Raw genomic sequence first — 12,684 nt, forward strand, 5'->3', positions numbered from 1 at the left:
GTGGAGCTATTTAAGCGAAATGTAGTTTGTTTTTATAACTCAAAAACAGAAATTTGGTATCCTTATTTAAGTTGGGATATCTAGGGGGGCCGCCCCACCTCCAAAGCAGGCCAAATGGCAATATAAACCAATAATGACAATATGATGCTTAAATTAAAGGTATTTCAGACTACCACGAATATGATATATCGGGGTCCACCTCACCCCCAAAAATATCCCCATGCTGGACATATTTACCGACCATAGCAATATTACGCTCTAATAAAATGTATTTGGGAGGAGAAGAGCACCAATATGATATCCACATTGGGGCGAAATATCAGAAAGGCCGTACCAGCACCCCTAAATAGGACCTGAACATGCAAGTAAAGAGCTCAGATAAAATAAGAGAGTGAAAGAGGCGCAGCGGAGCAGGCCCTGTCCATTTTATTTCGAGTAAAAATGTCTCAAATGTTTTATTTTTTTGCATCATATATCATTCATCCAATGCTTTTCTTACTCAAATTGTTTGTAGATATAATGTCAAAGGAAACATCATGACACCACCTGACCTGTTATATTAAGGATTCGTCTGCAACTTTAAGCTTTACCCAGTCAAAACTCTAGTATTAACTTGTTTAATTGTCATAAATTTTGCTACTCGCTTTACTACATATTACAATAAGTATAGAAATAGTATTAAACTCATATTGTTATTTTTGTTTGTTTTTTTTTCTGTCAGCCAACACGCAGGGGATGTCCCCTATGAATGTAGGGCATTGCGTTTGCGAGAGGAAATTAGGAATTGGAGGGGGCGAAAAGGATGTAGTGCTTATTGACATTTGTCTTAAATCTTTGGATGTCAAAGTGGGTGGGAAAAACATTAGCCGGAAAACGATTTCACATACGAACGGTTCGGAATCTCTCGAAGACTCGGCCTATGGTCGAATGAGTATGAATGACATAGATTATTGTCATCCGCATTATTATTAGCGATACCAAATTGCTAGCCAATTTTTGCTCTCAACTCTGTATTCAAAAATTCTCTGCTGATTATGGCATATTTACGAGTAAATAATGTTATCAGTCAATAATTATTTGAATTTTTGCATAATGCTGCATCGTTCATGGTCATTCAATGGCGTTGTAACATAACGTAAGTCAAGATACACATACTTACATGCAAACTAAAGGGTGATATTTTAGCTATTATCATTTTGGCAGCACTCGTTTAAAGAGCTCACGCACGTTTCATGTTTTGTTTCACTGTCGAGCATCTTCAGTTTGGTCTATAACTTAGCAATGAATTGTCTTATAAACGAAAAACGCTTGCAAATTATTGCATTTTATTATCAAAAAAATTTATGTTCTGTTACGAAAGTTCATCGCGCGCTTCTTCCATTCAGCGATGAAACTCATTTTTGGCTCAATGGGTACGTAAATAAGCAGCATTGTCGATTTTGGAGTGAATATCAGCCAGAAGCATTGCAAGAGCTACCGATACACCCAGAAAAAGTCACAGTTTGGTACGGTTAATGGGCTGGTGGCATCATTGGACCGTACTTCTTCAAAGATGATGCGAATCGTATCGTAACTGTGAATGGTGCGCGCTACCATTAGATGATGGCCAAGTGTTTTTGGTCCAAAATGCAAGAGCTTGCCTTGCATGACATGTGGTTTCAACAAGACGAATTTTATGTCTTTTTTTTAACTTTCATATAACTCTTAAAAAATCACCCTTTATTATCGAAGTCCTAGTTTGTGAGCCCATCGAGCCATCGCCACTATCTATCTCACTCACTCACTCCCACAAAGAACAAAAAAATTCAAGTGGTGAATAATGTACGTGGCTAGAAACAGACCATAGTGTGACGTTTGTGATTACTAATGCTTGCTGTGGCCACATAATTGTGGTATGCTAGTTTATGGCAGACACAAAACAATTGTTATTATCAACCAAAGAGCCAGTCAGCCAACAACTAAATGTAAGACCAAGCGAATCATCGTCGAAACACCACCACATGTGGTGGCCGACGAAACGTCATATTAGCACATAAACTAGCTCTCACTGGAATCTGTATACACACAGCCGAGTGTTGAGAACAACGACCACAATGGCACTTACTGCAAAGGCTTATGACCCCAAAATAAACAAACCAAACGTAAAACAGAAACCAATACACAAATGCCACTATTCACAGCAAAACATTGACAAACAGACTGGCAAGCAAATACAATAACAGAGCATACGCACTAACTGGCAAAGACACATGCAGCCACATACGCAAAAATTGCTAATAAATTAGATTAAGGACTTTTAGATAAACAATGCAATGCAATAAGCAAACACTCAACCAAAGAGAGTGTCGTGAAGTAGTATAGGAGAGAGAGAGAGAGAGAGCGAGGGGAAAAGTAAGTTCCAAAACCAAATTAACATAGTACAAGTGACTGAGAACCAAGTAAACTATTTAATATGTAAATGTAAACCCTACATACTATTGTATATTCCACAAAATGTTCCATATTTACTTCGCCGCTAAAAGTTTTCCAATTAATTAATGACTTTATTGCCATAGAGAAAGGGTAATTGGTTCAAAGAGCATTGAATGTTGTCATCGATAATACAAACATGGCTCATCGTTGGCAAGTCGCGCAAATTGAAATGGTAGTCATTTTCCACCAATGTGTTCTTTAAAAGTCCTATTTGTTACCTATTTATATAGCTGCTATATAGCGAGTTTCTGATGTGTTTTCTTGAACTCATAGTTTACATAAATTTTACCCGATTAGTTCGTTTAAATTCTTTGGCAAATTTTTCCACACTGAAAAAATGTTTCTCCTTTCTTTAAAGATATGAGCCGAATATAACGAACTCTATTAATGAATTTGTAACTTAAATGGTAGCTTAATTCTAAACTTTGCGCCTCACTAGTAATGACTAAATGTTGGATTTTTCAAAAATGAAGTGAAGTCATGTAATATGAGAATCAGCGATCGCAATTATAGTCGGAAGGTTGTGTCTCTAAGTACAGTTAAACCTCGATTATCCGGGCATCTATTAACTGGTTACCCCTGTTAACAGGCATACTGTGCTTTTGATTTTTAACCTTTATTAACCGTGCCTTACCTGTATTATCCGTGCGTCAATTGTGCTCCCTCTCTTATCCTTTCACCACACACATGATTGTTTGATGTAAAAATCTACGGTTTTTTATTATGGGGGGTATACTAATTTCGTCATTCTGTTTGTAACTACTCGAAATATTCGTCTGAGACTCCATAAAGTATATATATTCTTGATCGTCGCGACATTTTATGTCGATCTAGCCATGTCCGTCCGTCTGTCCGTCCGTCCCTCTGTCTGTCGAAAGCACGCTAACTAGCTAGAAATTTTGCACAAATACTTTTTATTAGTGTAGGTCGGTTGGTATTGTAAATGGGCCATATCGGTTCATGTTTTGATATAGCTGCCATATAAACCGATCTTGGGTCTTGATTTCTTGAGCCTCTAGAGTGCGCAATTCTTATCCGATTGGAATGAAATTTTGCATGACGTGTTTTGTTATGATATCCAATAACTGTGCCAAGTATGGTTCAAATCGGTTCATAACCTGATATAGCTGTCATATAAACTGATCTTGAGTCTTGACTTCTTGAGCCTCTAGAGTGCGCAATTCTTACCCGATTTGAATGCATTTTTGCACGAAGTGTTTTGTTATGATATCCAACAACTGTGCCAAGTGTGGTTCAAATCGGTTCATAACCTGATATAGCTGTCATATAAACAGATCTGGGGACTTGACTTCTTGAGCTTCTACAGGGCGCAATTCCTATCCGATTTGGTTGAAAATTTTCATGAAGTATTTTATTCTTACTTTCAACAACTGTGTCAAAGAAGGTTCAAATCGGTTCATAACCTGATATAGCTGCCATATAAACCGATCTGGGATCTTGAATTCTTGAGCCTCTAGAGGTCGCAATTATTATCCGATTTGCCTGAAATTTTGTACTACGGATCCTCTCATAACCATCAACAAACGTGTTTATTATGATCTGAATCGGTTTATAGCCCGATACAGCTCCTATATACATCGATCTCTCTATTTTACTTCTTGAGACCCCAAAGGGCGCAATTCTTATTCCAATTGGCTGACATTTTACACAGGACTCCAACATATAATTTAATTGTGGTGCTAACCGCACCATATCTTGATATCGCTCTAACAGCAGAGCAAATCTTTTTTTATATCCTTTTTTTGCCTAAAAAGAGATGCCGAGAAAAGAACTTGACAAATGCGATCCATGGTGGAGGGTATATAAGATCCGGCCCGGCCGCTTTTACTTGTTTATTATACCCCACACCACTACTGTGGTACAGGGTATAATAACTTTGTGCATTTGTTTGCAACGCTTAGAAGGAGAAGAGATAGATCCATTGGTAAATATTCCGTTCGGCTTAGAATCACTTCCTGTCTGTCTGTCGTTCCATGTATTCTTGTGATCAAGTTACCGGTCGCATTTATTGTACAATTATCATGATATTTTGCAGTCCCTTTTTTGGCCCAAGGACGAACGCTATTGAGTTTGAACAAAATCACTTCAGATATAGATATAGCTCCTATATATATTTCATCCGATATGGTCATTTAAGGCTGTAGAAGCCACAATTTTGGTCACATTTCTACAACATAGGGCGTGAAATGTTCTATTTGACGTCCCAGTGTGTGTCATCAATATTGGCACACGTTTAGATATAATTCTTTTATCCGAAATGGCCTTTTAAGGATGTGGAAATCCAAATTTGTAGTCCTATCGTAGGAAATCTTACAAGGTTCTATTTGATATTTCAATAGGTATCCAAATTAAAGTCGGGCTAGATTTCGAGATAAGTCGGCTCCGCCCGACTTTTGCCTTTCCTTACTGGTTTTTAGTTTGAGGTGAATATTAAATTACATTCAGTCTCTAATTGAAAATTGACCGGTCAACAACAAAGAAGAAAAAGAGCATGAAAAGTTCTTTCAATTCAGGAAAAATTAAAGCTGATTTGGATCACGGTAAAAACTGGTCCATTGGCTTCTTATCAAAAATATATGGTGTTGGCAAACAAACTGCTCGCGATTTAATAAAAAAGAAGAAACAAATTTTAAAATGTTCCTTAAGAAGTGAATCTATAGATGGTTTGAAAAAAAAGACACCAACTAAAAAAATTTAAAACCACAAAAATTGATTTTGGAACATTCAAAGGGTTTCGTCAAGAAAGATTCAAGGGAACCCCAATTTCACGTGAGTTGACTCAAATTTAACAATTTTATGGCCTGACATAAAATTTTATTGCGAATTTTAGGCGAAATAATAACTGGAAAGGCCAAAAATATTCATGAAGAACTAAATATAAATTCGGAATGCAAGTACTCAAAAGGTTGACTAGAAAAATTCAAAAAACGACAAGAATTCGCAGGCTTTAAGCGATAAGGAAAAAAGAACGTGCTGATTATGAATCAGCCACTCTGTTTGTTGAAGACTTTCGCGAATATATTCAAAGTGAAAATCTGTCAACTGAACAAATTTATAACGCCTACGAAACAAGCCTAAGTATTTGCCTGGGACTATGCTGGTCACTGGTAAATAATTATCCATTGATGACTACAAAACATCCAAAGAGAGAATAACAGCCTTGCTTTGTGGTAATGCAGCTGGGACATATGAAAATTGATGGTAATAGGAAAAGGTACCAATCCAAGAGCATTAAAAAGTTTTTGATGCTTATAGGTGTCAATCCAAGAGCATTAAAAAATGTTTGTGGTTCAACAACAATTTTGTGCCAGAATTAAGATAAAATCTACAGTCACTTCGATAAGAAGTGCAAAGTGCTTTTGCTTCTAGTAAATTGTCCAGCACACCCGGATGTCAATGTTCTGATATCTGAAAGCGTTGCAGTAACATCTCTTCCACCGAATTCCATATGCTTAATTCAGCCTATGGATCAATGGGTAATTCGAAACACTCACAAAAACAAACAACACTGTATAAGTACTTTAAATAATTGCATATAATATACATATTTATTTATTTTAAAACGCTATCAATATCCCAATGTAGGCACATAAAATCATAGAATCTGTATGGTATTGAAAGAAATCAATAAATATGCGTAATTAATGATATATTACTAAAACCTCTATTTACCTACCGTGTTTTCGATTTTCCGTGCTTGCTCGAAAATCGAGGTTCAACTGTATAAAGCGACTTGCATTAGAAGAATGCACTACTATTAAAGAGATTCGGTTCTTTGGTTCTCAATCATAACCAAAATCCTTCGATCAGGAAAAAAATCTCTACTCTTATTTAGTGGATAAATTAGGGTGATCACACTAACGCATTTCCTAAAAATTGCAAAATTTTATTTAATTTAAATCTATATTTTAAAGTTTTGCTTCTTTGGCTCGTTTTCATTGCTAAAATCGTACGAATAAATACAAATCTAAAATTTTCGTCCATTTTTTTTTTTCAGTGTGCCAATATTCGCCTTTTTCTTACCAATGGTTCATTTCCAACCATTTATTGTCGTTGTAGCAGTGTGTTGTGATTCATCTTTCGTCTGCTTGGTTCTGTTGACTATCCAGATGCAGGAACTCTGCGACTAAAATGGGGTGCGTCAAGAGGGATCTGGGTATGAGTCGAGTGAGTCTAGCTGGGCAGCTCATGTGGTTCCAGGACACAATCGGGACACACATCCTGCACGTTGGCATCAATCATTGCCCTGTAGCAGTTGAGGCGGTTGCATCTACCATATCTCAATTGAGCTAGAACTACTCTGGTTTGCCTGGTGTGGTTAATTTCTTCAGGTGCGATGGGTGGCAGTCGCTCTTCAAGGACAACATTCACCCGTTAGCTATTCAGCGCATCTGGTACCGTGTCTGCATGAATGTTGTCCAGAACTGCTTGATCTAGAGCAGGCATGGGCACTGCTTTTTGGCTATGTGTGCTGTCATATAAACCTATCTGGGGTCTTGAATCCGTGTGCCTTTAGAGGGCGCAATTTCTATCCGATTTGCCTAAAATTTTGCGCGACGTATTTTGTTATGACTTCCAACAACTGTGCTAAGTATGGTTTAAAGCGGTTTATAACTTGATATAGCTGCATTATAATCCGATCTTGAATCTTGACTTATTGAGCCACTACATAGCGCTATTCTTATCAGATTCGACAAAAAGTTTGGATGACGTGTTTTGTTATGACTTCCAAGAACTGTGCTAAATATGATTCAAATCGGTTCATAACTTGATATAGCTGCCATATAAACTGATGTTGGATTTTGACTTCCTCTAGAGGGCGCAATTATTATCCGATATGGCTACAATTTTAACAACCTTCAATATACGAGTCAAGTATGAAACAGTCTGCAGCCTGATACATCTCCCATATAAACCGATCTCCATATTTTACTTCTTGAGACCCTAAAGGGCGCAATTCTTATTCGAATTGGCTGAAATTTTTCAAAATTGCTTCTACTATGGTCTCCAACATTCAATACAATTATGGTCGAATCGGACCATAACTGGATTAAGCTCTAGTAGCATTTCAATTATTTCCTGTTTGTCCTTTGTTTGCCTAAAAAAAGAGATACCGGGAAAGAACTAGACAAATGCGATCCATGGCGGAGGGAATATATGATTCGGCCCTGCTGAAATAAACACAATTTTACATTTTCTTTAAATGCTTATCTACATTCAAAATTATATTTCAAAGCTACGACTTGGAATACCACAGTTTTAAAGATCCACAAATCCTGCTGTGTCTATTCAAATTTGAGGGTAAAAAGTGTACTCTATTATCAAAGACCTTTTATTGCAGTGCTATTCTGTTCTGATCGGCCTTCATATATTTATTTTAATTCCTTTTTCTTTGGGAAGGAAAGGGGGAGGGTTTATTGCCCTCTGACAAATCCTTTCATTTGAGTACATTATATTCTCCGTTGTCCTACATGACAGTTTGGTGTTGTTTTTATTGGGAGGGGTCGGTTCCCCCGACGACAAGATCCAAAAGACAATTTACTTGAGTCCTTTATTGTCGCGATCTACATGTCCAGCTTAACGGAAGACCGTGACCCATATACTTAAATGCTTATATCATCATTAGATCCGAACTCTATTGTCACAGACCTTTCTTTTATTGCTCATATTATCCCGATAGATCTACAGGTCCTATTGAAGGGTTTTTAGTGGAATGGCTTTTTACAGACTCTGTACCGCCAAAACGGGCATGAATGTCCAACGTGACGTTGACCCATTTTGTGAAGTTGGACATTCATGCCCGTTTAGGGGGGTTTGTGGGGTTGGGGAGTCCCCATAGACACCATGGAGCGTATTCTTATAACAGATGTGTAGTCAGCTTTCAAATACCTTTCAGAAAGGAGAAAATTTGTATGTCAGATTTGTACTATACTTTTAAATTACTTTCATGTGATACCTATATTGCGGGGAAAGTGTCCTGTTGGGAGGTTTTTTGGGGGTGGGGTACCGTCATGATACTAAGCGTGAAGTTTGTATGCCAAGTTCGTGATCTACTCTTAAATACCTTTCATTTGATACCCAAGCGGTAGATATGTCCGTTCGGGTAAGCTTTGGGATGGGGCGTCCCCCCAGGTTATTTTATCTCCAATTTCGAGTTTTTATGGTACCATACGGTGTCACACAAAATTTCGCTTAAATCGGTGGACCCACCTCCGAGATCTGGCGTTTTTTAAAATTATGGTAAGCTAAATTTAAGCGAGATCGGATAAGAATTGAGCCCTCTAGTGGCTCAAGAAGTCAAGATCCATGATCGGTTTATATGGCAGCTATATCAAAACATGCACCGCTTTATCAAGAGCTATATCAGGTTATAGACTGATTTGGACCGTATTAGGCTAAGTTGTTGGAAGTAGTAACAGAACACCGCATGCAAAATTTCAGCCAAATCGGACAAAATTTCGACTTATGAGGACTCAAAAAGTCTAATCGGGAGGTCGGTTTATATGAGAGGATTGCGGATTGTAAGGGCTCAAAATGTAAATTCGGGAGATCGGTTTATATAGAAGATATATCAGGTTGTAGACTGATTTGGATCGTACATGCCACAGTTCTTGGAAGTCATAACGGAACACAGCATGCAAAATTTCAGCCAAATCGGACAAAAATTGCGGCTTGTAAGGACTCAAGAAATCAAATCTCGAGATCGGTTTATATGGGAGCTATATCTAACTCTGAACCGATGTATCCCATTTGGAATCCTCAACGACCTACATCAATATAAAGAATCTGGGTAAAATTTCAACCTGCTAGATTTAAGCGTTCGACCGCTATTGTGATTTCGACAGATTTCGAATCAAATGTAGAGACAATCCAGCATATATATACTTTATGGGTGGTGGTTATAAAAAATTCAGGATTCGACACGAGCTCAATGATCGGATATTGCAAATGGAAAAGAAAACCAGAGATAGCAGCACACACCAACTACTATAGGACACATTTCGTTTTTGGTTAGAAAACTTTTCAACCATATTAGATGTGATGGCCTCAAGGGCCGGATGTTGGTATGTTGTATTTGAATTGTATTAATAGCGAAAACGCCTCTATGATAAAATTACCACATTAACCACGCTCGATAATCCTGTCTATTAGCTGTACTTCTTCCCAATTCATGTGTTTTTGTTTAATGACAGCCTTTTTTCTGTGACAATTACACTACTTCCGTGGTACACATGATTCTATGCATCTGTTAGAAGTTGTATTGATGGCGTCGAACGCTAGACAATGGCAACGAATCCCGGCCGGGCTCTGCCGAATTTTTCATTTTTCAAATTTTTGCCTGTTAGGGCAAAGATCATTTAATTTTAAAATTTTTGTTTTTTTCTCTTTCAAGAGAATGATTTTTTATACCCACCAACGAAGGATGGGGGTATATTCATTTTGTAATTCCGTTTGAAGCACATGGTAATATCCATATCCGACCCCATAGAGTATACATATTCTTGATCGTCGTAAAAATCTAAGACGATCCAGCCCTTACCGTCCGTCTGCCTGCTGAAATCACTCTACAGTCTTTAGTAATGGAGACGTTGAGGTGAAACCATGCAGACATTCGTTTTTTGTCCATATGCAGATTAAGTTCGAAGACGGGCTATATCGGACTATATCTTGATATAGCTCCCATATAGACCGATCCGCCGATTTAAGATGTGGGCACATAAAAGGATAAACCCACTGATGACACTATCTGTAATTAGATTTTTTCATATATTCTTACTACCATCTGTTGTAACATATTGACACCACATGTTCAATATTGTTGCATGTATACAGCTATAAATATAGCTATAATTCTCTAATTGCCCGTACATCCTTTCGTTTTCTTTGTTGTCGCCCTTTTTGCCCATTTGGTTGGCAACATAAGATTTACATTCCTCTCTTGGCTCGTTTGCAAAATTTCCATTTCAATGGCTGCTTCAATGTTTGTTTTCTCTGTCTGGAGCTATGAACTCTGTGGCCCTCCCGCTCGCACTTGTAACCAAATACGCTCAGGATGGTCTCTGTGAGCAAACATTACATCAATTAGTTATGTTTAACAATTTGGCATTGTATTTCAATTGGATGGATTCCTCCTGGCTGAATGGCTAGCAACGAGGAATGTTAAGAATTGCAGCAATGGCTAAACTGAATGAGGTAAAGAAGTATTTCCTCGTAATCATTTGAGGAAAACTTAGCTCTACTTCTTTTTTAACTTGTGTATGTGAGTGTGTGTGTGTGTGTGTGTTTGTGTGTGTGTCTGTGGGTGCTAGTGTCATGATTCCCATTCACATCTTTGAAGCAGCATCATCAATTGTGACTAGAATTACAGCGTGTGACTGTGATTAATGATCAAATTAAAAGTAAAAGTGTACTGAATGAAATACTAAAAAAAACGCTTCCAAGGACCTCTATCATTAGCGCTCTACTTGACTGAAGTGGCCAAGAAGAGTGATGAGAGGCATCTCTATTATCATTAGCAGTAACTTTTCTGCGCTTGCCATTATTACTTGGATTTCAGCTTTTTATATTATTAATTAAATTTCTTTTTGTTCGTGGTGTTCTTGTTCTTCTATTCGTAGAGCAAACGATGTCAAGCGAATATCGAGTGTCATCGAGAGTAAGAGTGAGAGTACAGCGGATCCTATTAATACACCATTATTTTAGGCCAAGCGTTTTCTGCAGAATTCAGCCCTTGTTGTATGCAAAGAATTGTAGTTGGTGCGTTTAATGATGGTGACTAAATGAGAACGATATTTGCGGAGATCGCATTAACTGGTTGCCTGCCTTTGCTTGGAAAAATGTGTCATATCTTCTTTTACAAATAATTCTAGCATTTGTTCTAAAGATAGTTCTAAAGAACATTAATATGTATTATTATACAAGTTCTAACAAGGCATATCGGACGTATGGAGATATTGGTTGCATTAGATGTATCACTTATTGAGACTCATGAAGTCCAACAAACAAAAAATTACTTAAATGTATTTACTTATATTAAACACGTAAAATCGTTCTAAGTTCGGCCTGGTCAAATCTTGGATTGTGCTACAAATTTACCCTTATTAACTGAGTTTGTATTTGAATTATTTTAGTCTCAAGAAGTCATATCGGGATATCGGTACTTAGGGGGCTTATATCACCATATTGACCGATTTGGATAAAACTTGACACAGATGTTGTAAGTCATAAGATAGGTTTTTGGGCCACATTTCAGCCAAGTCAGGTGAACATTAAGGCTTCTAAAGGCTCAAGAAGCCAAATCCGGAGATCGGTTTATATGGGGGCTATATCTGTTTATGGACCGATTCGGAGCATACTTGGAAAGTCATAACACAAGTATTTGTTTCAAATTTCAGCAAAATCGGCGGAAAATTGAGTCTTCTAAGGGCTCAAGATGTCATATACGGGGATCTGTTTCTGTGGGGCTATATCTGTTTATATTTATCCAAGCATCCATTTGTCATATTAAATTGTTCGTACGTATCACACGATGTGTACAACTTTCATAGCTCTTTTTATACCCTCCACCATAAGATGGGGGGTATACTAATTTCGTCATTCTGTTTGTAACTACTCGAAATATTCGTCTGAGACCCCATAAAGTATATATATTCTTGATCGTCGTGACATTTTATGTCGATCTAGCCATGTCCGTCCGTATGTCCGTCCGTCCGTCCGTCCGTCTGTCTGTCGAAAGCACGCTAACTTCCGAAGGAGTAAAGCTAACCGCTTGAAATTTTGCACAAATACTTCTTATTAGTGTAGGTCGGTTGGTATTGTAAATGGGCTATATCGGTCCATGTTTTGATATAGCTGTCATATAAACCGATCTTGGGTCTTGACTTCTTGAGCCTCTAGAGGGCGCAATTCTTATCCGATTTGAATGAATTTTGGCACTACGTATTTTGTTATGATATCCAACAACTGTGCAAGGTATGGTTCAAATCGGTTCATAACCTGATATAGCTGCCATATAAACCGATCTTGGGTCTTGACTCCTTGAGCCGCTAGAGTGCGCAATTCTTATCCGATTGGAATGAAATTTCGCACGACGTGTTTTGCCATGAAATCCAACAACTGTGTCAAAAATGGTTCAAATCGGTCTATAACCTGATATAGCTGTCATATAAACCGATCTTGGGTCTTGACTTC

The 12,684-nt window shown here is 37.8% G+C and overlaps 1 protein-coding gene across 2 annotated transcripts in view; it reads right to left on the reverse strand.

The window, feature by feature from the left end:
- LOC106091773 (substance-P receptor) overlaps nt 1-12,684 on the reverse strand; it is a 72,766-nt gene that overhangs the window by 18,066 nt on the left and 42,016 nt on the right. The window contains exon 1 of one of the 2 annotated variants that reach the window (XM_059360607.1): nt 2,105-2,190. The exons of the other annotated variant lie outside the window; for it this stretch is intronic. The gene's annotated coding sequence lies outside the window, so the exon portion shown is untranslated. Of the gene's footprint in view, nt 1-2,104; nt 2,191-12,684 lie in introns of those variants that run through there. 2 annotated transcript variants of the gene reach the window in all.

Source organism: Stomoxys calcitrans, chromosome 1 (genome assembly GCF_963082655.1).
Source record: "Stomoxys calcitrans chromosome 1, idStoCalc2.1, whole genome shotgun sequence".
Lineage (NCBI taxonomy): Eukaryota > Metazoa > Arthropoda > Insecta > Diptera > Muscidae > Stomoxys > Stomoxys calcitrans.